The 25,440-nt window shown below is 38.5% G+C and overlaps 1 protein-coding gene across 27 annotated transcripts in view; it reads left to right on the top strand.

The window, feature by feature from the left end:
* CHRM2 (cholinergic receptor muscarinic 2) overlaps positions 1-25,440 on the top strand; it is a 273,908-nt gene that overhangs the window by 24,728 nt on the left and 223,740 nt on the right. For 19 of the 27 annotated variants that reach the window (XR_015796248.1, XR_015796250.1, XR_015796252.1 and 16 more), the window contains exon 3: positions 11,341-11,489. The gene's annotated coding sequence lies outside the window, so the exon portion shown is untranslated. The remainder of the gene's footprint in view (positions 1-11,340; positions 11,490-25,440) is intronic. The other 8 variants (XR_015796260.1, XR_015796256.1, XR_015796245.1 and 5 more) reach the window with 1 other exon arrangement.

Genomic DNA, 25,440 nt, shown 5'->3' with positions numbered 1-25,440 from the left:
TTGCATGTACATCCCCCCTTTCCATAGCAACCCATGGATAGATTAAGTTGGAAGAGAAAAGAGAGGCCAAAGATAAATTCCATGACTGAGGATTTGACCTGAGATCTTCCTAATATCAGTCCTATTCTCAAACTACGTCAGTTCAAACATGATGACTTCTGCTCACCTTCAGGTGTGTTTATACAACAGAGGCATCATTGCTGTCCGGGGTGAGACTCTTGATGTTTGAGCCTTTTTTGGGGGTGGGTGGGTGGAATGCTACCTTCAAGGAGGTTTGCCAAACTGATAGTCAAGTGACACCATTTTAGGGTTCCCTCATAATCTTTGAATGTATACCGACACTGCTGGACCAAGATATTTTGCTTCGCAGCAAATGGCTTCTCTTGAACTTCCTCCAAGTCAGGTTGTAGAGTATTCTAGGTCAGTCAGATCCTTTTGCATTCAAGGCAGAAAGCCTCATAGAAATTTCCCTGCCTGGACTTACAAAAACAACCTGCTTGCTTTGTTATGACCCTTCAAGTCTCTGTTTAAGGACAGCCACCTACTGTATGATCCCAATATACATCGTGCTACTCCTTATGTTTTGTTTTATTGCTTCTAAAACCTACACTGAATAGTTTAATTTTATATTCCTGTAGATTTATAACCTTTTGAGGTTTCTGAGATGCCTATGAGCAGGTTTGATTTCAGACCTGAATTACCCACCATTTTCTACCTGCATCCTATTTTGTCTCCTCCTCCTCCTCCTCCTCCTCCTCCTCTCTGCATTCCATTATTTAAAAAATTCATTAAAGTCAGTAGCCTGATACATTGTAGAGTATAGGGAAATCCAAAATACTTGAATATGGAGCATCTATTTTAAATGCTTAGTTCTACTGCCTTGGATAAAAAGTATCAACCCATATGTTCATTTGAAGTCCTGAACAGGACTCTGATGGAATTCCCTTCAAATGGGGTCCTTGGGTCAATTGCTCTCCTTTTCCACTGTGTGAATTGAACAGGTAGAGTATTAATATTAAAATGTATGAGTAAGCAAGGACACAGAAGTGATGTTAGACTCCTTAGCTTTTCTTCATATATATGAATATTATCTGTTCACATAATAAAGGGATATTCTTTTGAGTCTTTTGTTACTTTTGTGTTTCCGTATTTAATGCCACATTTCAGCTGAAAAAAGGGGCAGAATGGCTAACATATCATTAAGAAGGTTGTTTTGATTACATTGCATATCTTGGCATTTGTAATTGAGATTTTTAGCAAAGTTATTTTAATGAGTTACCTTTTAAAAAAAAATAAAAACAATACCTACAATTGGTAAGTGCATATGAGAGCTAAAAAGAACTTTCCATGACAATATATCAGGTGGTGGAGAAAAGCATCAGGTCTGATATCTTCAGAGTTTCTGCCTAAGCTTTCCAAAAGCATTAGGTAGGCTATGATTACATGCAGAGTACTTAGGTAAGTGCATATCAGTTTGGATCTGAGTCATTCTGATAAAAATCTGAGAATTAAGTAATTAAAAAGTCCTGCAAATGTGTATGACTTGTATAACTTAAGTGGTCTCACTCTTCTGTTGCATGTGAAGGCAGTCTGCAGCAGAGTCTGTAAGGATTTTAAAAAAAGATAATGTTATGAATCTTGCAGGCTCAGAAAATGATGCTAGCTCCTCCCTTGTTGAGCCCCGCTTAGCCCTAGACCAAACCTAAGTGTTCTTCAGATGGTGCCGTGAGAAGCACAATACTGTCCCGTGCTTGTGGCCCTCCAGGTGTTGCTGAATTACATATTCCACAACTCTACCCTGCATGGTCACTGGGGAGGGAAATCTAGAGTGCCACCAATTTCTGGAAGGCTTTTTCATGATGTTTCTTCACCTCCACTGTCTCCTTTGCATTTTCTTGGCTTCTTGTTCTGATATGATGGGACTTAATTTCCCATTCCCAACCCTACTCCTAGCCCTGGAATTCTACTTTTACCAAAAAATACAGGTTTGCCTCCTTCCCTTTGTTTCTTCTGTTAGGCTTAGAGCAGTGAGGAGAGTTGGTGGTGGGTGGGAGAGGATTTGCAGAAAGGAGGAGGAATGAAATCTCTTCTTTGCTGGCTTGACAGAAATCTAAGCTGGAGGTGAACGTGTAGAATCAAAATTCTTACCTCCTATTCTTATGACATGCCAATTCTCAATTTCAGCAACATTTAGTGATATCACTAATCTAATTTAGCTTTCAATCAAATGAAGGAATATTTAGAGGTGTGTGTGTATGTGTATAGTTCTACTTCTGCTATATTGCAATTCTTTGGCTTTGTCCCAGAGGCATCTTTTGCTACCCGTACATTCACTTTCATGGCTCTAATGATGCATTCAGTGCAGGCAAAAGCTGTCAGAGTAACATTAAAGGGGAGGCCTTCGTCAATCTGTGTGCTATATTTAACCTGACACTGTCAGCTAAGGGCTGGCATTTGAGCCTCGGTGGCAAGAAAATAAACCGGGCTCTGCACTTGTGATCATACAAGTTTCTATCTACACAAACACTTATAAGTCATCATTTTTTCCCTCCCATGGGAATGGTTGATGGTGAGTCAGGAGTAAAGATAGGTAATATCATTAACTATTTTATTTAATATTATTAAGGTGGGGTAATAAATAATAATTATTAATAATAATAGAAGAGAAAGCACTGGAGAAAACCACAAAATATAAAGACCTGCAAATAGAAATAGAATGACTATGGCAAAAGAAAGCAAAGATAGTACCAATAGTTATAGATGCCTTCGGTGAAAAACATCTGGAGCACCACTCAATTGACCATCAGTCAGTTGCAAAAGGCAGGTTTACTTGGAACAGCTTACATCCTGTGACAATACCTTTAACACCATCAAACAACATCTGCTTATCCTGAGTCTTTGGGAAGGACTTGATAGGTGGATAAAAATGCCAAATCCAGTCTAAACATCTGGCTGACTGTGGGACCAAACATCATCATCATCATCATCATCATCTGGTTGATTGTGACTAACGATGGTGATGATGATGATGATGATGTTTTTGTCCAGGGAGAGGAGAACCAGAAGGAAACTGAAGTATTAATCTTCCTCCCACCCCCATGTCCATTCCATCTTTTTGATTCTCCCTTGCAAGTACCTTCTCTCAGTATTGGCTTTTCAACTCTATCACACAAGCCCTTCCTTTCACCATATGTCTGGCTTCCAAGCCTTATAATAATAACCACATTTTTAAGAAGAGCAAACCCTAGAAAACCAATTGTTTTCATGCGTTGAGTTTATATGTCATACTTGGAGTTCCACAGAAATTCCAGGTAAGAATCCTGAGTTTTCTCCCATCCAAACTCAGTAGCCCTAGACCTAGCCCTATGCCCAGAAAGTTACCGTATCCTGTGCCTCTGGATCACCACATAACTATGGTACAAGGCCAGGCTATTTGGGGGACTATCTATTTCCCATGGTTTCTGCCAGGCTGGTATGAGCCAACAAAGTGGATGCACTCCAGGTCCTTTGATTAAACAGTGTCATCTATCGGGACCCAGGAAGTACACCTTTTCTGTTGTAGCACCTGCCCTCTGGAACAAGGTTCCCCTCTGAGATCCATATAGCTCCCACCTTGATAGTATTCCAGGCAGCCTTAAGGACCTGGCTGTTCTCCCTGCTTGGTTAGTCACAATGTTTTGGATCCAATTTTTTTGTGGGGTGTGAGATTGCTGAGCATGCTGTTGGTTTTGATGAAGGTGGATGATCATCTACCTTTCTGGCCATGCTGGTAAGACTGACTGAACTGCAATTTCATTTTTTAAATTCTCCTTTGATTAGAAGAACACTTCAGACCCCCTATTCTAATTTTGTAGGGTCTCTATATATTATTGAAATCTATTCTGTAGTTGGTAGGGCAGGGAAGGAATTTAAAGATCTTTTTCCTCCCATTATATCTTGTCCCCATGGAGAATTGCTTTGCTGTTGTCAAGGTTCACAGGATCTCAGTGAAATGGACACTTGGAGGAGGATATTTTGGCATGTCATTTCCAATCCTCAGAAACCTTTTGGACTTCCTTCTGGGTCTTTACCTTGTCATAAGATTAGTCCACAGCTTCCCAGCCTTTGCAGAAGCTTAAGAATATAAACTCCAGGAAAGACATTTGAAAGAGTAAAACCAGTTCCTTTTGCAAAATGTCAAATTTACTCCACAGAACCTTGTTAATACAGAAAGTAACCTTACAGAAAACTAGACCATTGGTCTCCATAGCTCAGTACCATCAGTGTTGACTAGCAGTAGCTCTCCAGGGTTTCAGGAAGGATTTTTATCTTAACCTTACCTGGAAATATTACAAGTGAATGTGGGACCTTCTTCATTAAAGCATGTGCTCTACACCAGAACTAGAGGTCTTCCTAAGAGAGCTCTAGCTACTCTTTCTTCTGGCAAAATCTCTAAATATTCTCCAGTGCCAGAAGAAACCCTAGGTAGTCTAGAGTCCCTGGAAGTTCTCTGAGTGAACTACTCTGGCTGAGTAGTTACTACTGAACTTGTAGTCCAGTGGCTATCCTGGACATTTCTACTGAAATGCTAATTGCAGTCAGCTGCCAAGTTTCCAAGCCACTTTCAAAGACAGGACCTCTGTGGAGATTCATCAGTTACTGAGGAAAGCTTTCAGAAGTTGCTTTATCTGAACTTCATCCTGGAGTTTGAAGTTCCAAATTACCTAGCCTTGTTTCCATGACTGATATACTAGGAAACTGATGTGATACCCATTCTTAACTCCAAATTCTGTATGTAGACACTCAAAAACTGTCACAAGTTTGAGTTTCTTTGGTCCATCGGTGTCTTTTGTCCCTGATACCACCAGGACTTCACATTGATCCTGCAAAAAAAAAAAAAAAAAATCAATCTTCATATGAACCCACACATAACATCATTTTTAGGAGTACTAGTTTTACCAATTTGTGTGTATAATTGTGTGCATTGATGCAACCCCACTGAGATAGGTGAATATTTCTTCAACTTAGTTTTTGATAAAACTCATGCATTTCCTCATAAAATGGATGGAAATTATTTAAGGTTCTCAAAACTTCAAATGTGAAGATAAGTTAAATTGGCACCTTTTCTTATGCAAGCAGAAGACACTAAGTATCTAGCTCTTTAATTACTTTATTTCCCATATATTCAACTGAATTTGGGATGGATGGGTTAGAATTACTCTTTATTTCTTCCCTTTCATCTTCATCCTCTTTACAGCCAAATGGCAAGCAAGTACTATGCTTATTTAAAGTATTTTTTATATTGCCTTTCTGAGAATAATCAAAATGGTATATAGGAATTCAAATACATTAGGGCAACAATTCCACAACAAAACATTAAAAACAATAATACTCATTAAAGTAGCATTTAAAAACCACTAAAAGGTATTTTAAAACCACATTTTAACATTCTAATTAAAAAGAATCTAAATTGAAAATAGACTGTTCCTAAAGTAGAGCAACTGGGGACTAATCACAGCTCCCAAAGGAGAGTGTTCCACTGTTTGGCAGAAACACAGAAGAAAGGCCTTTCTCACATGTCCAGCAAATGGGCCGTAGTATGGATGATGTCTTTAAAAGCCCTTGCCTGTAAACCTAATAGCCAAGTAGTTGTAATGAGACCATGATCTCTGAGGAAGTCAGATCCCAGGTTATTTAGATCCTACACCATAGTTGAATTGGGTTCAAAGAACAATTAGCAACCATTACAAGTACTACAATAAGTGTTACTTAGCAACCTTGTTTGTCTGATTGAATTTATTTATTTCTTTTACAGCTCTATAACTTTTACAGCTAAATATATTTATATTTTGCACAAATTGAAGCTTCTAGTTACTCTTAAAGAATGTCTTACATCTACATGTCATTTAGCCAAGTTTAGATCAGATTAACATAAGAAATGTCTTAAATGGCATGCTAGATGCAACTGTGCAAGAATGCTTTTTGTAGCAGACACACCTGAAATTCTGGGGCAGTGTAGGAGCCAGAACTTCCAGTCTACAGACATGAGATTTGAGTGAGACTTTCTGCTTACCTAAAAAATTCCTCTCTTATCTGGATTCATCCTCGCCTCATTTGCTGTCATCCAGTTTATTTAACTCAAGACAACATTCATGGGTAATTCGTAGTTATCTTGTGAATTTTTTTTTCCATGGTACCTGTACATTCATGCACTAGTGTCTTAAGACTAGAAGTATTGCTAGTTTGGAGAGGAGTGGAAGAAGAGAAAACTGGCATTATTTGGGTTTTTACTATCTTTAAGAAGTAAAGAAGATTTCTTCAGGATAGCAGGAGGGTCTTGATTGGCCAGGAACATTTTGGATGAGTAAGATCCTGATGACTATTACTACCACCATCTCCTCCTCCTTCTTCCAACTACTACTACTACTACTACTGGGTGTCTGCTTAAAACATATCCTTCCTTCAGCCCAATAATCTAAAAAAAAAAAAAATCACATATGCACATGGAGAGGTGAAACCGAACAGACTCATATATTTGTATGAGATTTGCTTTGCATTGCATGGGAAAGTACAGGAGCTTTTAAGTAGTACAGAAGGACAAAATCCAAACGGGTAGTGGTTTCAGTAGTAATGTTAGTTTGACTTCTATTGAAGAATCAGAGGATGAAAGCAACTATTTTGAAGGGATAGCAAGGAAGAAGTCCGGGAGTAGAGTGGCAAGGACACCCAAGCATTTTTCCTTGATGAAAATGGTTTTCTCCCCACTGCAGTCAATCTGTACAGTTGAGGTTGTTGAGCACTTGCAATCCAAATAGCATTGTGTTTTTTTATAATAATTTTTATTGAAGTTTACAAATAAAAAGATAAAAAACTAATACAACCTAAGAAGACTATAAAAAGTAAAAAAGAAAAAATACAAAGTACACAGAAAAAGGAAAAAAACAATAAAGAAAAAAGGATATATACTGTAAAGGAATGACTTCCCCCTCTATCAAGACAAGTACAATTTCAGTAACTTCTCTGATATTTCAACAAAAGACCTCTTCTTCCCATATCTCATCTCTTATCAAATACACAATATAAAAGCCTCGTCATTCAGTCCTAATCAGCAAAAGTCCATTAAGAATTACCAGAAATAATAACAAATATATTTTAACCTTAATCAGATAAATCAGTTTTATATTCCTTTCCTTTACTTTTAACACAGTAACATCACTTTCTCTAAAAACAAAACAAAAACAAAACTCTTCTTCCCATATCTTATCTCTTATCTATAAACAAATCTTTAAAGTCTTGTCATTCAGTCCTAGTTAAAAAAAAGTCCATTAAGAGCTACCAAAAACAACAACATATATATTTTAACTTTGATCAAATAAACCCACTTGGTATTCCTTCCGTTTACTTTTTAGAATCTTGATCTTTAATCTGTTCAAATAGTGTCCCACAAGTTGATTTGTTATCATTTTCTCTTTGTCTCCTTTCAGAAACTCCTTCACAAGTTTAACACATCTCTTTTGTAAATCCAAGATAAGAAAGGTATCCAAGTCACTCTTCTGATTTATTATTTGTATGTCCCTTTTAATTATTAAGACAGCCAGTTTCATTTGTAAATCCAGTGTAACATCATTTTCCATATCATTCTTGTAGCCTGCTCTTTTACAATGCATTTTCAGATCCACATTCAAATCAACCTAAGTCTCTGGTTTATGCAGTAAAATCTGCTCCTCTTCCATAACTTCTTTTGAATCCATTTTTATAATAGCAGACATTCTTAAAAGTAATTTCTAGTGCATTGTTCCCAAATATCCTTGAATTCTTCCACAGTCAAATAATATTGCTCCATTCTGAATTAATAGGTCTCTTCTCCTTTAATTATAATCTTTAGTTACTCTGGTTCCCTCTAGTCATCCTTCAAATCCCTCTCTTATCATGTTTTTTTCCCCTAATCAACAACACTTTCCCATGGGAAGATTTCTTACAGTTAGTTTCAAAATCTTTATATATATTTGTGTGTGTCTGTGTGTAGTAAAACTTTAAACAACCCACAGGAGGTATTATTGTAATTAATTTCAAAAACTTATCTCAAGTCCATCTGGCCCCTTAATCCATTTATAGCTTTCCAAAATCAACCTTCTAATCACCATTTTCCTATTTATTCAAAATGTTTTTTTAGAAAGTATAGTCTTTAAACTTGCATGAAACTTCTTTTGTCAAGGATAGAAGAGGGAGGATATTACCTGGTGTAATGAAACTTGCCCATCTGAAGGTTCTTAACATCCAAAGAGCCATTAACAAGCAATTTCCTAAAGTGGTTAAGAAAGGAAGTATGTGAACCCTGTGTCCTTTTGAAGGTACTGAACTGTGGCTTAGGCAAGATGACTTCCCCCCAGCTCCCAGAGCTCTAAAGCCCACTGAAGACTGCTGTCTTATGGTCTCCTCATGGGGACCCACTGTATGGAGTGTGGATTGTGGGTGATCCGGATCCTCTCCTTCCTATGGAGAGGAATTCCAGAGAGCCAATCCATTCATCGGCTCCTCTTTCTGCCACGATCATCAGCATTTTTCAGTCTGCCATTGCTTCCCCAGAAGTCACAATCCAAACAGTATTGTTAGAGAATTTTAGTCTGCATTTGAAAGTGATTTGAGCTAATTTATGCTTCAAGGACTGTTGTGCAGATTGAATTATCTTTTGGATTCCACAGTAACCCAAAACTATGAAAAAGGATAATTAAATATAGTATCATATGAGCATGGGCGTGACTGGGATACTGAATAGGAGAGAACAGAAACAAGTTCCTTCAGTATCTTCTATGATGTATTAAATGGCCCCTCTGTGGAAATGTTCACATAGGCCATATCTCTTCCAACTTCCTGCCCTCCATAATTCAATGGTCATGTTGTCTGGTCTTCAGGAGCTGAAGTTTGGTGCAGTTAGAGGGACCAAAATAAGAGAGGTTGGTTTAGCTTGTTGAACTGGGGTTAATTTTCTGGTTTTGGTACCGTACATAATTTTTGAAAGTTCCATTCCAAATACTGATAATTGCCGAGCCATTCCAAATCAAAGTGGCAGAAGCTTTGATTACCATTAATTTCTCATGCCTCTGTTTCATCTTCAGTTGTTTTTATGGAAGATTATCCAGAATTACAAATGTTCTACTTGGACCAATGAAGTATCCTGTTAGTAAGCCTTTATTGAATTTTACACATCAGTGAAGGCTTTTACAGCTAGCTGCCAAAATTTCTGTGGTGGTCATTATGAAGTAGAATAGAAACATCTTGTACTTTTTAGAGACAAGATGCTCTTTTGAGATCTAGATAGTATTTTTTTAAAGTGAAATCAAGAAGATGAAATACTGAGAATTAGAAAGGGATGTTCAACAGAGTAATTTATTATCTTAAAGTGTCTGTCTATGCATCCTTATCTCTATATATCTATATTTGTCTTGGACAAATTGAAGTGCTGATCTTGACAGGGAAAAATGACATAATTTTTCAGACCATTCTGAGGGGAGGAATGGATTATACACTTATGGATGCTAGTTCTGTGGCTGGCAAAGTTTAACTACTTACATCTGGGGAAAAGGAGGAAAACAAGAATAAATCTGCACATGGTTCATGAATATCTTTGGCTTGATTCACATATTTTATATATGTATTTATCATATTTATACACCACACACTCCTGACAAAGCCAGCCCAGGATGAATTAAGATGAATATATTTATTAATATAACAGATTTGCTCAATGGTTGGCTTTTATTTTCTAGTATATCCTTTTACTTCTCCAAGTTTCAGCCATTTTACTAAGGTTGTCCTGTCAAGGAAATAGATTGGATGTTCTCCATCTTTCCTTGCTGAATATTATAAACCTTAATTATTTTCTCAATTGGCTCTTTTCATCTCCTTTCTCCTTTCCCTTTTAAGAAGATGCAAGGGGGAAAAGGGTATGCCTACAGGAGGACCTTCTTCCACCCAAACAAATTCAATTCAGAAATATTTGGGGGGGGAGGGGGGACTCTGAGTCCCAATAGAAGTCTGATCCTGAACTGAATTTAATTTTCAATTGTTAGTCTTGGCAGAAAGTGATGACATGAAAATCTTCAGGGCCAGATTAATTACATCTAGATTACCAAAACCAAGCTGGCCAAAACCATGACTTTGAGGACTGCTGAAGTGCCAGATGATTAAAGGAAAGCAAATCTTATTCTTATCTTGAGAAAGAAAAAGGAGAATCCCAAGGAAAAAATATACCAGTCTAACATTGATGCTTGAGAAAATTCTGGAGCAGAACATAAAGAGATTGATCTTTAAACTCCTTAAAACTATGTAGTAATAGCCAAATATCAGCAGACTAACTGGAGACTAACTTTATCTCATGTTCTGACCAGGCAGCTTTTTAGTGGATGTAGTTATAATTTATCTTGATTTTAGAAAAGCATCTGACAAAGTATCCCATAATATTTTCATGATCAAGCCACTTAGGTGTGGACTGGATGATCTGGCAATTAAGTGGATACATAGCTGATTTGATTCCTCATCAGATTAAAGGGGGGTATTGACTGGATGCCACAGAAATCAGACCTGGACTTTCTGCTCCAACATTAATGACTTGGATAAGCAGATAGAGATGTGTAAAACATGTTGAAACATTATGCATTCAAAATGCTGCCTTCCAAGCTTGAAACTGATGGCTTTAACTTCAACTGAAGTGCTTTGAGCTTGAAACATTCCTGAGGGCAACTGTGGACAGGGGCAGTGTGCAAAGTGGGGGGGGGGGGAGCCAGGATTTTCCAAATGGTAAATTTCCATTTTGGAGAGGGTTGTTTTCTCCTCAAATATTTAATCCTATTTTAGAGCTTTTACATTACACTCTATCAAAATAGTAGGGAACTGTATTGCCGATTCTCAGCAACTGTGGTCAGAGACGGTTTTGGGGAGGGGAACTGCAAAAAAAGAGTTTAAGCACCATACATGGGCCTGGGTCTTCAGATTGCTGACCTTGGTTGTAGGAAGTGAAAGAGACTGGCAGAACTCAGCTGTGGTATGAAGGCCAGTGATCAGGAAGGCTGATTTGGATTATTCCTCCCCCCCCCCCATTCCCTGCACACTCAGAGGCTAATTGTTCTACAGACATTTTACCAAGTGTCAGGACTAAAACAGAAGCCTAACAAGGGCAAAATCCAGTATCCCCACCTACCTGCACTCAGCCTGGGTATTGAATACAGTTATTGCGGAGGCAATCGCCCACTTGTTACTGGGCCAGTGGATTGGGCCAGAATCTTCATTTCTTGAAACAATTGTTGCAGATGCTCAAAAAAAAATTAAAAAATAAAAATGCAATGATGGTTTTCTGTGCTACAGATGAGAGCTTCAGGAGAACTGATGATGCCACGATGCAGAAGAGTTACATGGCCTTCATTCCTCAAGTCGGTTTAGAAAGATGCCAGTGTCACTCTTGACTGTATCTGTAGAAGAGGAGAACACCACTAAAGCCAGCTCTCCAAAGGCAAGTGAGTTGAATACAGATCAAATGCAATCCTGCTTTCCTGAATTCTTGCTGCTTTTCTTAGCTCCCTTGCGTGCTGCTACAGTTTGAATGGTGAGATTACAGTGAACACAGTTAGGAGATTCCAGGCGTCTTCTCCTGGCTTTTAGAACTACCTTATCCCAGGAAAGACCTTCTTTCTTTCTTTGTGATGTATTTCTTCTTAAAGTCTTGGAATGAGGGAACAGGACGGGTGAGAAGGGTTTTGTTCTGAAGATGAGACATAAATAAAGGAACAACTACAACAAATATGGAAATAACTTATTTGGATAGCCTTTCTTCTCTTCCCATAGGTTGCCCTTTTAGTTGTTTTGGGCTTGTTTGCTGAAAAACAAGAGTTTCTGTGCTATTAAAAGAGTACCATCTCTGCACTGCAGCACTACTGCTGTTGTTTGATCATGAAACGATGAGCAAATGTACTGCTGCACAGAGCACATGAACTTTGCCTTCAGGAGAAACTTTCCTCTTTAATTTAGTTCTTTACTCCTGCACACACTGACATAATACGCCACAAGCTTGTCTGTATTCAGACAGGACTTGAAGTGCCAAGGCAAGGCTGCGGCAGCCAGTAATTATAAGCCAAGTTCTTTTGTTGCTCAGACTTGATTGTCTATCTGACTTCGAAAGCTTGCATTGTCACACAAGCCAGTCTTCTTGGCCTATCTTCTGTTGTTGCCTTTCATTGGCCATAGCTTAGTGGTGGTGCATGATAGAAACCTACAAGTTACTCAGATGTAATCAGAGTCTTTTTAAGAGCTAGGAGCAGAAGGTTTATTTCAATGCCAATGTAATCTCTCCCCCCCCCCTCCACATTTTTGGTGGCAGAAAATAAAATTTAGGAATTATATTTTAACTTAATAGCTTTATTGACTTAAAAAAATTATTCATCTGATCATTTCAAAAATGGATCCAGATTTTGGATGGGCCCCCTTCCGTATGAGGAGCCTCAGGCAATTTCATCTTTGTAAAATATGGCTAGATGTAAATGCAAAAAAATAATGTTGGTTTCTTTGGAGAGATAATTATCTTGAGGAATTTATTTTTAATGTGGATTTTCAATCTCTGACAGCTCCATATGTTTATTTCACTAACGTAAAAGTTAATAATGCCCGCTTTGTGTTTGATAGTCCTATTTTCTCGTCTATGTCTCTGCTATGCATATTTATTTTCCAGTTCTTAAGGTACCTAATTTGAAATGGTGAAACAACACAGATGGGTTATTTCATGTTCTTTCTCATCAGTCGTCCAGTGATCATCTGGAATATCAGCTATAATTCAGTTGAGGCTCCATTGTATTGCAATATGCACACAAATACTAAGGGCCAGAACCTAGTCTGAAAGCTACACATTTGGTCTGTTTTACAATCCCCACAGCTCTAATGCCCACCCTCCCAGTGTAAAGAGGCAAGGCAGAAAGAAATCAAAGTCACAGAGGTATTTGAAAAAGGGATGATTTAGGTTCCCATATCTTAACCATTGTTGCCACCAGTTAGTGATTAACATCATTTTTCCATTCCTGAATTAAAATGGTGTCCACCCATTTTGAAGTGGCATAAAACAATGGCAGCACAATACGAGGCCTGTCTCAGTTGCATCAGTTCCAGTCACTGCTGAATGGTATTGTCCTGATCTATTTATGTGCCATTTGTTATAATTAAAGTAATTATGGTCTCTTATGGCTTTGTTGCTGCTCTTCTTCACCCATCACCAATTAGTAGGGAAAATATCCACTCATCCAAGCACCACAACAGGAATTGAATGGGGTTGACTTTGGGATTCTGCCTGGGCATCCCTAATTTATGTATTTCTTTGCTAGATATACCCCACTTTTTCATAAGGAGCTCTGGGCAATGCTCTCTCAGCTCTTAGTCTTCTCTGTAACAATAGCCTTGAGAATTATCTGAGATCGAAAGAGTTACTTGGCTGATGGTAGACAACAGCCTGAGTCTCCCCAGTCCTGATCCAACAACTAAACTACTACACAACCCTGGTTCAAGGCTGGCTGGCCTGCTCCACCTCTCACATTCAGTTTGGGCATCTCCCAAGTTTAAAAATACTGTAAAGAAACATCTGGGAAGAAATTAGCCTGGAGAGGAAGGAGGCCAGTCTTGTCCTGATCATGCCGGTGACTAGATCTTGTAAAGCATTATAACTGAAATTAACTAGCTGTTGACAATCTGGTCTCTTACTTCATGGAGAGGGAGGAGGAAATGACCAAAATTGGCCAATAAGCAAGAAAAAAACGGGTTCCATACCCCTCAATATGTTCTGAACACTGAAATGAGGAAAAGTGAGTTGCTGCATCTAACTCTAATGATGCATTTCAGAAAACTGTTACAATGGAATACAGATAGTCCTTGTTTAGTGACTGCCTCGGACAGTGCCCGTTCAGAGTTACGATGGTGATGAAAAAGTAACTTTGTGACCAATGCTTCATTTATGACCTTCACAGCATCTCTGTCTCTCTCTCTTAGTCACGTGTTCACCATTAAACTCAGTTAGTATGCTTTGTCCTGTGTCTGACTCGTTTTTCACCCTCCTTGCAGAGCAGAGAGATAAACAAGCAATCTCTTCTTGAGCTGCTTTTCTCCGCAGCTCAGCACTTCCCTAAAAAGTGATAAGGGCAAGTGAACAAGCTCAGCTATGTGACCTTGATTAATTGATCAGAACCCTTTGCTGGGCCCTGCTGCTCCCTGACACTGACAAGACCAGTTTCACACTAAAGGCTTTTGTTTACCTCCTAAGTGGCTCAGAGATGCAAGTGAGCTAGTTAAACAGCCAGCGCTAGCGCATTCCTTTTGATGTGTATTCCCCATTGTGTGCTTGCTTATTGTCTTGTAATCCCTTCCTCTCCAATAAATGTAAGTACAAACAGGAATTCCTTTCTTGCTAATTATCCCAGCGCTGGGGTGAGCATTCCCAAGGGCAGGGGAGTGGGGAAAAAGGGCTATAAGATTTGCCCTTTTACCCAGCCTCCTTGTGAGTCAAGTTCTGGAAACCTTCCCCACTGTTTGGGCTCACCCAGCTGTTTGGGGTCATATCCTTCTGATGCTGTAAAGCAAAGGAAAGCTGAAGTAAGATTATAAGAACAGTTGCGGTTTCACTTAGTGACCGTTTTGCTTAACGACCAAGTTGCCAGTCCCAATTGCGGTCAATAAATGACATTTACCTGTAATGCACCTAAGAACAACTGTTTCTTTTATGGGCTGGAATAATATTGGGGGGAAGATTGGAGTTGTCAAGGCAAGATTCTGCTGTGTGAAAAGGCAAGTGGGGACATGACTTCAGTCACCTTTCCAGCATTATTACATCTCCCAGGTTGACTTCTTATTCATCACTTGACCTTCCTCTAGCCTTTTTCTTCAGGATTTCAGAAATCAGAAGCCAGTGATGCTCCTGTACTTAAAAAGAAAAAGGAAAGAAAAAGAAAAAGAAAAAGAAAAAGAAAAAGAAAAAACAGGGTATTTAACAGGCTGGCACTCTGCAAAAACACTTCTGTGTTGTGGAAAACATTGGAGTCAAAGCATCTCTTAAGCAATTAGCAAGGTTTATTGAATTGTTTTCTAAAAAATCACTACTTTTTTTTAGAGGACCCAAAAGCTTTAGCAGCAAATTTATTATCCAGTTCAGAACAGAAGTAGCTTCTCACAGCCAGTTTATAAAAGTATTATTCACAGCTTGGAGCTTTATTCTTTGTTCATTGCCTACCTTGCTTTTCTAGCAAATAGATCATCTGATTTTTGTTTGTTTGTTTGTTTGTTTGTTATGAGACTTGCATATATGAATATATATAAAATTGAAAAATTTTCTCTCTCCCTCCCCCTGACCCATTCATTTTGATACTGGGGGACAACAGACAAAAAAAAAAAAAAGGATGAACAGTATTGCATTGCAAATTGGCTGGGTAGCTTCAGCTTATGAATTTATCTGTACATCTTGGCTTTATCACAAAGAAGGACAAGATGTCCAGGGGCTTCTTTATATGTCAGGAGTGAGAAATGCATATGGACTTAGTTCGAACTTGGTTCTTCTTGAAGAGAGCAAGAATATGAGAAGCACGCACCAGTTTAAAAGTTGGATTCTTTTGAAGCTCAGCCCCTTGGAAAAAGTTTTCTTGCACTGCATAACTATCTTCCTGGGCTTCAGGACTACTTGGGTCACAGCTAACTTGTTAGTGTGACCTCACTCACTTTTCCCCACTGCTTGCTTTATAAGACCTTCTTTCAGGCCCTGCGATTTATCTATTGCTTGTGTGGCTGTCCCATATTAGTTGAGTGAAGAGGGCTCTTTTGCTCAGTGGGGTTCAGGAGATGTTCTGTCGTTTTCTTCAAGGTCCTGACCTCAGAGTTATCTAAAGAGAGCAGTCGGATTATTCTGCACATGTATCTTAAGCACACACACACATATGGGTTGCAACTTTGGGCTGTGTCATTTGTAGATTTATATATCTGAAGGAACGTTGACATTTGTGGATTTTTTTTAAAGCGCTATATTGCTTCAGCCTTTGGGGGAAAAAATAGATTAGCTGGTGGTAGATCATATCATAATGATATTATTATTTTTTTATTTTTTTGAAGGTGCTATATACTGTTATTAGAATAAGATAGCTGCTGCTTTGCTGGAACCAAATAAGTCATGGTTATAGCTTTTCCTGACGACATGTCAGTTGTTTAAAGAATTCCAGCACAGACCTCTTTGTCTGTGGTGGCCCAGGTGTTTGGAACAAAAAGTAAGATAAAATTGATTTGCTTTCCTCTCCATCCACCCTTATTGAATTACCATCTGATTACCTTGTGCCTTTCTGGGATTTTAGTTTCCCAGGTTGTTTTCAATCTCCGGGATGTTTCTCCAAAGCAGAACAAAACAGAATCACAACCATAGACCAAATACTCTTACAGGATTATTTTAGGATAAATGGTTCTCTTGAGCTAACAGAATACCTCCTTACTAAGTATTTGCACTGGCCTGAAGAGGAATTAATGCATTTTTAGCAGTTTGGGTCACTGATATTTTCAGGAAAGAAACTAAGTTCTGTTCAGCCAGATTGCTATCAGAAAGTGTCAAATTTATATCTGGCTTTATAATTTCTTTACGTTTCCTCCCCCTCCCTCCACTTTTTTTTAATGAGTCTGTTTTAACTTGATCACTGTATTTAACTTACTTTCTTTGGCCTGTAAATAAATAAATAAGGGGATATCAGCTTGCATAGTGAAATTTCTGAGAATCTTGGTGTATTCTGAGGGTGTAGGTATATCTCTGAATCACGAGGATACATTTGCCATTAAACACAAAACAAAGCCATTTTCGGTAATGGGAACAATTTACACTAGAGTCCTGCAGGATTGTTTCCATCGGTGAATGTCCTAATGTGATCTGGATTGCTGCTTTTCTCTCCTCTTGTTGGGAAATAGTATTTTTACATTTTTAAAAAAATCATTTCAGAATAATGTCACTGTGGGTATTGATATTGCCCCATCTGAAGCATTGGTTTCACTGGCTTATCATTGTGAAGGGCCATTTTTACATAAGCACACATGAACGCCGTAAGCACAACATGAAGTGAAGCATTTCTATTGAGGAAAAAGCTTTCTCAAATTCAAGAACACTCACTCAGTTTCTGAGTAGTTTATGTGGCATTTGAAGAAAAAAAAAAGTAGAATTGATAGAGTTCACAGAAGCAAAATGGAAGAAGATCTGGAGGTTATCCAGTCACTTCCTAAATACCTCCAGTAAATAGCAAAATGCACCATCAGCGTATGTCACATTTTCCCCTTTGTTTTACTACTTCACCAAAGGAAACCTGTGTGCCTGCTGTGCTAAAGGCTATTTATCAGAATGAACATGAGTGAGCCTTTGTGGAATGCTTGAAGGTGTAATTAATTATTAACTAGTTGTTGAATGTGTAATTCACCTGCGGAACTCACTGCTACAAGAAGTAGTGATGGTCACTAACTTTGGGGGTTTTAAAGGGATTTGGAAAACCAATGGCAGGGATTGATTATGGGGATGAGAAAAAAGTTATGGAATGAAGGGAAAAACTTATTCCTAATAAAATGTCTGAAAACACAGATAGATAGATAGAAGATAGATAGAAAGATAGATAGAAAGATAGATAGATAGATAGATAGATAGATAGATAGATAGATAGATAGATAAGTATAACAACCAGAAGATATGATGAAGTACAACCAAAAATAAAGCAGTGCTAATAAAATCTGAAAAAAATATATAGAATAATGAAAAATGAGTGACATTGGTAGAAACTAATATGTTATTTCGATACAATGATCTCATTTCTGAAAACTTGATTGGATAGTTCCTGTAGCCTGAGATTGCATAAACTGATGGTTGGACTCCTCCAATATAGCTTCATCATAAGGGTCAGAAACTCATGTAAACTGTAGGCTGGAAATGGAGATTCTAAAAAAAGCTGTATGTTGAGATCAGTGTACTAGTATTTACTTTTTCTGTGCCTGAAAAGAGTCCCATCTGTTTTGTTTTCTCTTTCACACCCAAACCCGCCCAGTGTAGACCCATGCACGCACAGTCGTAGCTGCTCAGTACATTGATTTATCTTTCATTGCTGTCCTTGCAACGTGAGTGAATCAGAGCTCAACTCCTCCTCCCTCCTCCCTAAAATACACAAATAACTTGAGCTTAACATGGGGGTGAGGGGAGGCAGATCTACTACAGATTGGAAGCAGCCGTGTCTCAGAAAGGAGAAGAAAAATGGGAGATCTGAAGAGTGATCTCAGCTTCATTAGAAAGGCTGCTGAAACAGGTTATTGCCTGTCACACACTGTTTTTATTTTCCAGAGTGATGGCTGGCAGAGGTTTTGGCCTCACAATAAAAGCGAACGTTTTCTTTTCTCTCTGCTTATCCCATACTTTCTTGATGTCTTTCATTAAACAAACAAACAAAGAAACCAACCCTAAAGTTCATTTGCTCAGGTTTGATAGATGGCACTTTTTTTTTTTTTCTGCTGAAGGGTTATTCCACTTCTCAAGTCTTGGTTATACAGTACACAAAAGGTAAGAGTCTTCCAGGTTCAGGTTACACTCTGGTTGTCCATGTCTCCTGCTGTATGGAGCACAATCTTCTCCTTCACAGCTGGAATTCCATGCCCTTAAGGATAATCTGCACAGCACCAGATTACCGGCCAACCTGGAGTGTGGTTGAAAAGAGATGGGTATGACCTGAATCAAAAGTAGATGAGGTCACCCATTTCTGCCATCCCCCTTCTCTCTCTCTTCCTTTCTCTTTTTCTCTGAATGGACAGTCTGTCCAGGAAGAGGCAGATAAGCCTTAAATGCTTGCTTCAGGAGGCTTCTTAAATTCAACTGGGGGCTCTATGTAGATCTAGGTCTGCACATTGCCTCTATTGCCCTAGGCAAGTTTGGTTAAAAGGAGAAGAACTGAAAGCAAAACCACTTAGACAGAAACCAGGTAACCTATCCAGGTGGCTAACGGAGAGCAACAGATTGCATATGCAAATTGTGTGGTTACAACGAGATCATTTGAACTGTCTCCATAGCAATCATTTCTAAATGCTTATAGAGGCATATAAAATGGCCCCTGCAAAATTGCATCGTCTCTTGTTCTCGGCTTTCGTAATGCCTTTTTTTTTTTTTTGGCCACTTTGTTAAGACTGACCTATTGCACTATTATAAAGAAAAGTTCCATTTCAGATTGCAAGGGCATTGTAAGGCACTATGCTCTTGGGTTAGACACCCTAGGCTTTGTTCTGAAAGGCACTTTCTTATATTCCTCTAAATACCCTAAGGGTTAGCTTCACTCTGTCTTGAAAGCAGTTCAGGCAATAGGGACAGAAGTCAGAAATGTCTTCTGATCCCTGCTGCTTCTGCACTGATAAAACAACATGTGACTCAGACATACAAAATTCACTCCATTTCTTCAGCTTTGGGTATAATGGTTCACACACCTAAATAGAAATTATTTGATTGAAAGTACTTGAGCATCCATGTGCTCCAGGAATTGAGCGGAGGCAGGCAATTTTTTTTTAATAGCTGAAGCCTCATGATGGTTAGGTGTCAATTAGCAGGATAAAATGTAGCCTATGAGAGGAACACATGAAAAGTGCTTTTTTGACTTTGGAGTAGTCTTTGGCTCCTGGAGTTTAACATATTAGCTGTTAATAAAGGTTGCATTCCTCCAGCCACGAGTTTCAAGCCCTTTCACTTGCTGCCCTTTATTCTCTATTGCAGTGGTCTCTATTGCACTTGGATTCCTATGTCCCTTACTTACACCATAGGTATTTCCCATGCACATTGCACCTGCATGTGTCATTAATTATGTGCCATCAAGTCATTTTCAGCTCCTAACAACTACATAGATAGATTTTCTCCATGATGATCTGTCCCTAACCTGATGTTTCAGATCTTCCAATGGTTCCTCCGTCACCACTGAACTGAGTCCATCCACCTTGCTGCTGGTTGTCCTCTTCTTCTCTTTCATGTTGCATGTGGCAAACCTGCATTTAAAGTCATAGAAGTATTTAAAAATGGCAAAAATAGAAAATGTTAAATAAGGAAGGAGCAACCTGGAATTAGATAGGATAGAGCTTAATATGTGAATTATTGCTCTGAAGCATTCTTAAGACATCAGGTTTATACATACAGCATACACAGAGAGAGAGAGATTCTCATATGGCACTAAGTACATTTTGTTTATTTCTTCTCTCACTTTGTCCAAAAAGTCAGGAGGCACCCATGATGACGTTTTCATTTATCAAAACGAAGCAGCCTTTCTATACTGTTAATTTTCTTCAGGTTGTAACTTAGAAAAAATGTACATTACCATTTCTTTTTCAATCTGTCTTCCTGTTTTGTTGCCATCTTCCCAGCAGGTGCCTAATTCATTTATAACAGGATGAGTTTCTGTGTATTTTATCTCTTGGAAAGATCCTCCAGTTTCAATTTCAGGTGAGACAGAAGTGGGCGAAGTCAACATTAACAAGGTTTATCAAGTGAGCATAACAGGATTTTTTTTGTATTTCCCATCTCCAGACTGTAAACTCAACTGTGATGATAGCCTTGTATAAATAGAAGGCAGATGCAAGTAGGGGGCTGATTTTAGTTCATATAAATTGATTTTGTTCATGTGCTCTCTCCCTCTTTTCCAAAATTCCTCATTTTATGATAATAGCTAATGGTGAAAATGGGGGAGGGGGATCAAAATGGGGGAGGAAATATTGCAATAAGCAAATACAGGTCCTAATACATCCATGAGAATCAGAGCAACTGATATGATAGCAGCTGAAAGAAATCAGATGATAGTTTACTCTTACCCAGGCCAATAGAAAGGGAAGGCCAGTTCCTCTCCTTTTATTCTGTTGCAGATGAATGAAATGGCTATTAAAGGAGACAGTTAGGAAAAAGGAAACCAACTAGCACATTTTCCCAATTTAGCTAATGAAGATGGCCTTGCCAACTTACCTTTTTATTGCATGCCTCGGATAGAATCCTTGTAAAATAATCCATGGAAGTTACTCACCTGTGGTGATGGTGGTAGCAATGATGATTGATGTTTTGTATCTCAAAAGATATCAGTGGGAGAGTCATGTGTGTACAATGAGTACAGAAGTGGTATTCCATAAACAGCTGGATTAAGGAGCTTTGCCCATAGTTGAAAGCCAACCAGTGTGAGCTGCCCTTTGCCTTATTTTGAGCATCTCTCTGAATATCTATTTCCTCTGTGTTTGAATAGCATGTTCAGAAATGCTTTGGAATAGCCCCACATTTACATGTAAGGTTCCTGATTGGTAGAAAATAAGTTGAGAACCTCGAATTGTATATGGATCTTATGTCCTAAGAACACATGACCTAAACTTTGCAGAGTGTAAGTAATTTTGAACTCAGAAGCATCTCTTTCATTTAAATTAATCTGAATGCTTTTATGTGAATAAACATCTCAAAGGCCCATCTTGAGGGCTAGATGGAAGGATGATATACATGCCAACTCTTAACTTAGTCTAGGTCTTGATTCCAAGTCTTCCTAAGATTCTTTATGGTGATCCTTCTTAGGGAGTGGAGAGTCCAATCACCATTTTTTATTTCTACAACTGGATCTGATCTAGCTCTATATTTTTAATATTAACTTGGGAATAGTTGCCATCAGGAGAATCAGTCTTCCAAATATGCACCAAATGTGAAAACCATCATTGTAAATTGTTTTACCACAAGGAAGACAAACAAACTACATTGCTAGGATGGTTATGTATATAGATTAAATTTCTCTGCAGCCCCACTACATTTTGTCCATAACAAGGTGACTGTCTAATTGATTTGGGGGAAGACAGTAGGCAAGGAAGTCAGCACAGCACCACCCTAGTCAATGTCCAAGCCTCTTGGTTTGCAGCCAGATTTCCTATTGGCAGATGACAGTGCAGCAGGTGATGAATTAGTAAGCCAGCCAACAGCAGAGCATGCTGGGACTTGGTCTCCCATTGTGCTAAAGGCAACAACAGATAGCAGTGAATGGAAATAATGAAAGCAAATGAACACATTTGAAATGTATGAAAAGCAAAGAAATGGATAGTAAAATAAATGAAATCTCCAAATGCAGGAAGAATTATTCTTACATATTCCCAAGTAGTAAGAAGATTCATTTTTGAGAATAATACCTTTCTTCTTCCAACAAAAGTTTAAATTTTTGCTTTCGGCCATTGCCAAAAAAAGTGAAAAGAAACATTTTGTGGTATCAAATTGTGTGTTGGGTATATGCATATATAGGCATGTGTGTGGGTGTGTGTGCGTGCCTGTGCATATCTATGTGCATAAAAATATCTCAGTTTTATATCTCCAGACAAACTGGTTAATGTGCATATTTGGAACTTACTCTGTTGACTAAAGAGCCTGTATCATTCTTTCTTTTATTGGCCTTTTCTGTGCAACCATCTTTGATTTAAAAAAATGTTCCTAACTTCATTTTTTCTGCCTTCTGTTGACTGTAATTAAAACAGAAAGAACAGATAGAGTTGGACATAAAACAGGCCACCTGCAAAGGGAAGGATCTGACTAGAGTGGAACATGGATTTTGGACAGTAATTGTTTCTGAAAGCAACTTATGTCAGTTGAAAAAGGGAGGCCCTATCTTGAGGCTTACAGTCTAAAAAGGTAGAACATACAAGGGAGGGGACATGGAGGGCAGAAAGTATGGTGAGAAATGAAGCTTTCAAGGCCAGGCAGGCATAACATGCATTCCCAAGCAACTAATGATGGCTACTAATGACTAAAACACCTTTAGTGGCTACCATATTGTCCACTATTAATGCTAGGCTATTGAGAACATAGTAATGATAGGCTGTTGAAAACATATTGTCCGCTATTAATGCTAGGTTGTTTTTTAAAAAATAGTGAAAAGGAAATTATTTTCCATCAGAGAGCAGGACCAAAGCCATTGGGTGAAAGCTTCAAGCAGAGAGGTTTGGACTAAGAGTTCAGGAGGAACTTCTTAACAGATGAAGGTGTTAACTAGTGGAAAACTAGGGGAGTTTTCCTTTGCTAGGAATATTCAAAGAGAGGCTGGATGGTCATCTGTTAGAGCTGCTCCAGTGGACCCTGGACCAGATGACCTTTAAGGTTCCTTCCCATTCTGTGATTAAACAGTGAACAATCGGATCATGGGTTTTTGTTTTTGCTTTAATCCACTGAGAGGGCTGGGAATGAATTAAGTCAGGGAGAACTTCTGTCAATGTAGATGTTGCTGAACTTTTATGTCCAACATCACTTATCATTGGCCATACTGCTTGGAGCTTCTAAAAGATGTAGTTCAACAACATTTGGAGTGCCACAGATCCTACATCCTCCAGCAGAATAACAAGGGGGAGCCTCCTCAAATATCCGCTTCTGATCTAAAAAGCAAGGTATGATTTTACTCCAAAGAGAAGTCAGATAATATCTAGGAATCCAGTTGCAGTGTTTTTGGAATGAACCTAAAGTCTGTTTTGGATATTTGCCAAGATTGGGTTGCCCTGGAATGGCCAAACTATGAAAGTGCCTGTGAAACTTACCAGGAGAAACTTATTTATTATGCTACCGGAAGATTCAAGCAAGACTGCTATATTTTAATTTTCTAAAACAAGAATAGTCACTGATAACCTGCTTTTTCCCTGAGAGTTCAGGCTGGCTTATTTGCATTTTACTCTCCTAAAAACTCACATGGCCTCTGCTTTTGCTTCATTGCTATTCAAATTTCTGATGGGCAAATAACCCCTGAATCTACAGTGAGTCTAAAGATATATTCTGGAAATTTGAATTTGTTTCCCTCTTAACTATAAATTTGTACGCACCTATATTAAAAATGGCTTCAATTCTTTTCATTATTAACTGTTGTTTCCATCTCATTAACTTATCTCCAAAACTGTAAACAGTTTTGCTTCCTGTTTAAAGAGAAATGAGTAAAAACTGTTATCTGAAAATCTTAATTTATAATATATGTCCTTGACCAGCTTACCTGAACCTGCTGCCTTCCGATGTACTGGGATCACAGTCCCCAGAGTTCTCAAAACAATATTGTTTTCAACCTTGGAATTGGTTGTTATGGTGTTATGGTCCTAACACATCTGGAAAGCACAATCTGGGAATCACGGCCATGTTATAAAATAGCAATCCAAAATCTATCCATGTTATAACTTAATAATTCATCGCTATTAATCTCTTGGCACTCAGTCTGCAGCCAAACATTTGCTAGTTATTTGTAATCCAAATGTAGGCTTCATGCTCCACTTTTCTCAGGCTCCTGGGACTGTGCATCTCCCTTTCCCCACTACTACTAGTTTTCTTATGAAGAGAATCAGCAATCATTTCCAGTTCGAAGCACTATCATATGAGCTAACAAAATACCCATATGTTCAAAGTCTCTCATGAAATGCTAGTGATTTTGCAAGATTTGGGGAATAGGTTGCTTTATCATCCACCATTGTTTGTATGGCTTTAAAATGCTTTCCTCTGGTTTTCTCTTCCCTTCGGATTGGTTCAACTGAGAGCTTCCTGCATTCCTCTGTCCCTTATAAGCTACTTAGTTTTAGAAAATAAAAGCTGAGATATTTGCTTCTTCCATATCTAGCACCCATCCAGATAGTCCTTTGTCTTGTTCCAAGGTTGGATGTTAGGAGCATCTTACAGCTTGATCTTTGGTAGTCAGCATCAACTGTCAGCAGCTTTCCAGGATCTTAGTCAGTAGCTTTTTTGATCCATGCCTGGAAATATTAGTGTTTCAACTTGGCACCTTCTGCAAACACTGTTTGTACTTTGTTGCTGACCTGATATTTCCAGTGACCATAAATGCCAAATGAGCAAAACTCTCCCTCCATTAGATTCATTGTTAGGTGAGGTAAAACAAATTGTATTTTTCTGAAGGCAAGGAATACTTTTGATTTATTCTGAGCCCAGGTTTCAGGAGACCATGTCCTCTCCTTATAACACTTTTGGCTGCACAATAGGATCTGATCTTTCTGACTCCCTTTTCTCAACTGCTTATTTGCTCAGTTTGCAGACAGGAAGGTAGGTCTCCCTTCCCCCACTTTATCACCATGTTCCAGTGGCATTAAGCCAGGATCTAGGATCTTTGGGAAAGCTTTTAGAGTTGGGGTAATTGCATAATTCTATCAAGCATCAGGACCTGTGGGAATTAGGAAGAGATAGCTGTTTCCCTCTACTTAAAGTAGCAGTAAGGTAAGGAAGGTTGAGGTAAGGGAGTTAAAGACAAAAAGCAGAAGGGAGAGGGAACTATTCTTTTCTAGCTCACATCCAAAACCAAGCTGGGGAAGATTTTGCAAATTATTGTACTTGCAATAGCTTGTACAATAGCTCTCAGTTGAACCAATCCGAAGGGAAGAGAAAACCAGAGGAAAGCATTTTAAGTCCACAGTAAATCCACAGTGGCTGTTAGAATT

Source organism: Python bivittatus, unplaced genomic scaffold (genome assembly GCF_059951505.1).
Source record: "Python bivittatus isolate LINGU-HERP-01145 unplaced genomic scaffold, Pbiv_v1 ctg000330_np1212, whole genome shotgun sequence".
Classification (NCBI taxonomy): domain Eukaryota; kingdom Metazoa; phylum Chordata; class Lepidosauria; order Squamata; family Pythonidae; genus Python; species Python bivittatus.
Note: the sequence above shows the minus strand (reverse complement) of the source record. Positions and strands in the feature narration are given on the sequence as shown.